Genomic DNA, 3,921 nt, shown 5'->3' with positions numbered 1-3,921 from the left:
ACTACCACATAACACATCACATAATCTTTCTAGCATGCTTGGGCATGACTACTCCTTCGGCCCTATCGACCGGTATTCCGGGGACTATCTCCCCTACTGTGTCTAGCACATAGCATCATATCACACTAGCACATAACATATCAGGTAGTAGCAAACCTAGATGAATATCACATAGACAATCATCTAATCATACAACTCCTACTGATGGGACGGTATTGTGGTGATAGACCCACCGCTACTAGAAGGTAACTCACCTCGAAAAGTAGCTGCTGAAAGTCTGCTTGCTAAGCGCCTGACTACTGAATCGGTAATCCTCCGGCTATAAATCATAACCATATATTAGCCACTCATAAATACCCTTAGGTCAGATGACTGACCCACCCCTGGTCCAAGGTCAACTCCTTGGTCAAACTCAACTACCAGTTGACCGGACTCACCGACTCATGGCACAACTCGCCAAGTCCTTCTCCTACTAACCCGGTCCTACTCGATAAGTCCCTCTTCCCACTCACTTAGTCACCCTTAACTCACTACTTGGGATGATAGAACCAACTCGCGATGCGACTCGCCGAGTCCAAGAACAACTTGTCGAGTCCACACGAGCAGATCTCCTACTCGCTTTCAAATCCTCACCAGAGCATCCTTTATGAGGATTTGGGTTTCTAGGACTATTTCTACACGTTAAATTGATAATTCCGCGTGCAGATACGAAGGGTTGGACCTTCAACACCTAAACCCCTCTTACTCAGTAACGGTTCATATGACTCGTTGAGTTTGAAGAACAACTCGTCGAGTTCTAGGCAATCTTCATAGGACTCGTTGAGTTGTTCATACAACTCGCCGAGTCTAAGACCATCTTCATAGAACTCGCCGAGTTCCACTTTGGGACTCACCGAGTCCCTTCGACCCACTTCCCATACGGACCAAATATGAGACATGGAATGCTTCCAAACCGTACATCTATGTTCCTAGGGCATGCTTATCATGTAAAGTTGCAAACTTTACATGCATGCATGGCCCTATAAGCTCCAAAAGGAAAATCCAAGCTCTTTATGAGGTCATACACTCAATAGGGACCTCAATCACTTCAACCACATAGACTTTATACTTCTAATACGTCCATAAGGTTTAGATCTGAAGTCCTTTCGGATCATAAAGCACAAAAACATGGAGTTTGGTGTTTTAGGGCTTGAAACCCACCAATTAGGGACAAAAGGGGGATCTAATGAAATAGTGATCAAGGTAGGGACTTTTCTACCTGAATGGAAGCCTCTTGCAGGGTAGATGTCGGACTTACTTCTCCTCCTTGCACTCTTCCACCTACTTATTCTTCTCTTAAGCTTCAAACTTCCTTCACAAGGCCAAAATCACTCACAAGGACAAAAAGGGGGCTAGGGTTTCGCTCTACAACTCTTCTGGAAGTGTTAGGGACAAGGAGGGTCGAGTTAGAGTGTTTAAATAGGGTGCAAACACCCAGGTTAGGGTTTTTTCCCAAACAGGGCCTACTCGCTGAGTTCGGGAACCGACTCACCGAGTCCAAAGCTTAGACACCGTGTCTCATCATGCTTCTACTCGGCGAGTTGGTCCTTCAACTCGTCGAGTCCAAGGAAAAATGCATTATTTAATAAATACTAGTTTCAAGGAATACGTACCAGGAACCAGGTGCTACAGATATGCATTGTGATCACGCTATAGAATCACTACAAAGGCTTGAAATTCAAGAAATCTAGCAAATGGTAAATTTAAAGTTAACTACCGCGGTGTATCGAAATGTTTTTCAAACTGAGATGATGAATCCTATTCCAATCCATATGCATTGGGGAATACCAGTTGAAAGTGTTGTAATCTTACCTCAACAATAATTTATTTGAATTGTAATGTATGGATCACAACGAATATTAGTTTGTATTTAGTTCTATGTTAACCTTAGTTTTGGTCCATTTGCGTTATTTAGTTTTTAATAAATAAATTTTAGCTTTTAATTAATAATGTTGTCCTTTTAATAAATAATTGTAATATATGGATGATAACGAATTGACAAAAAACACTGTGAATTAACAAATAGCTCTGTGGACCGACAAACAGCTCTGTGGATTGACAAACAACTGTGTGCGGACTAACATCTTGCAGACTGACAAACAGCTCTTTGCGGAGTTGAAGGGTCTATATATTGTCATGGATGATTTTTGAATTTTTGATAAAGAATAAAAAATTATTTTGAATTTTAATATGAGTTCATCTTCGAATTTCTATATTTGCTCGTGCAATGAACTTGATTGTTAGTATTGTAACGACCATAAATTTTCAACAAATTTCAACTTTTCAAAAACATCCCAATTACTTTAAGTTTTTACAAAAAAAAAATTTCAATACATTTCTTATCAGAGTATTCCCAGAACCATAACATAAAACATAAACACGAGGAGCGGTACGATCACGCCTTTGCCTTGCCACGGTCTCCTGAAGAACCTGAAAAACATTAAACCACAACTGTAATCCCAAACACTTAGTGAGATACCCCCAAAATACCAACCACTTATACTATACACACATAACATGTTATATAATAACAAATCACAGAAAAGCCATGCATATCGGGTCTACTGTGTGACTGGTCCTCCGTATCAGGCCTTCAGTCCACCGGGTACACCCTCCGAGTCTAGTCATGTCCATCGAGTCTGCAGTGTGGTTGGTCCACCCGCACCGGGCCTTCAACCCACCTGGTCCACTCTCTGAGTCTACAGTATGACTGGTCCGCCCGCATCGGGCCTTCAGTCGGCCTGGTCCACTCTCCGAGCCTCGGCACATCTGGTCCGCCTTTGTGTGGCCTACAGCCTATCCGGACCGCTCGCTGGGCCTTCGGAATAACCGGTCCGCCCTAGGTATGTTGGCCTACAGCACAAAGTAGGTCCTACCTCAACCCAACCCCAGTCAAACAACCATGTGCACATAAAAATACAATCATATAACAATTCACATTCAATCAAACCGATCTAGCAGATTACGTAACACAACATAGTCTAAGCAGGATACCGACCTAACCGGTCACTAGCATAGCATCACCCTATATCCCAGGATACCGACCTTAACCAGGTCTCTAACATATACCATATTAACTACCAGGATGCAAACATAGTAAAACAGCAACATAACAACAATACCCGGATTACAATCCAATAAAGGGCCGGCCTTGGTGCCTTAGAGCCTGTTGATATAGTGAGGATAACTCACCTTGCGACTGTCGAAACTCTGAACTGAAGAAGTAGATTCTCAAATCTCCGACTCACCGAAAATCCCGAACTAGCCAACATAGCACAAATAATCATTAGGCTAAGCACAATACCCTTCCAAGGGTAAATTGACCAATTTACCCTTAACACAATCCAACCCAACACTAGGTAAGCTCTCAAGCCCACTAATGGCGCAAAGTCTAAAAGTCCGAAGCAAAGCCCAGTATTGGCCCAATTTACTAAATTGGGCCTACCACACCAAATGGACTAGACCCATGGTCCATAACAACTAATGGGTCCACAATACTCCTTTCATAATGTGCAGTCACGACCCAAATCCCGTAGCCCAATAACAACCCAATCCTTAAGGCCGAAAATGAAAAACCCAACAGAGAGAGTATGTTGGGCGTACCCTCCTTGGTATGCGGGGCGTACATGCTGATTCGCAGTTGGGGATCGGGGCACTGACCCGTTACGCGGGGCGTACTCCTCTGTTACGCGGGGTGTAACTTCGCTGCTCATAAAGTCCACATAACTTCTTAATGGATTAAGCACTTAAGCCAAAACTTCAGATCCTTAGGCCAAATGTGCCTAAGATTCATAAAGTCTCAAACTTTATCACTTGGGACGTCCATAAAGCTCTTAATACAAGGTCTTAATCCATTAAGACCTATTTATCTCACACATGGAA

This window comes from Lactuca saligna, chromosome 4, assembly GCF_052625555.1.
Source record: "Lactuca saligna cultivar CGN05327 chromosome 4, ASM5262555v1, whole genome shotgun sequence".
Lineage (NCBI taxonomy): Eukaryota > Viridiplantae > Streptophyta > Magnoliopsida > Asterales > Asteraceae > Lactuca > Lactuca saligna.
This window is presented reverse-complemented; position numbering follows the sequence as displayed.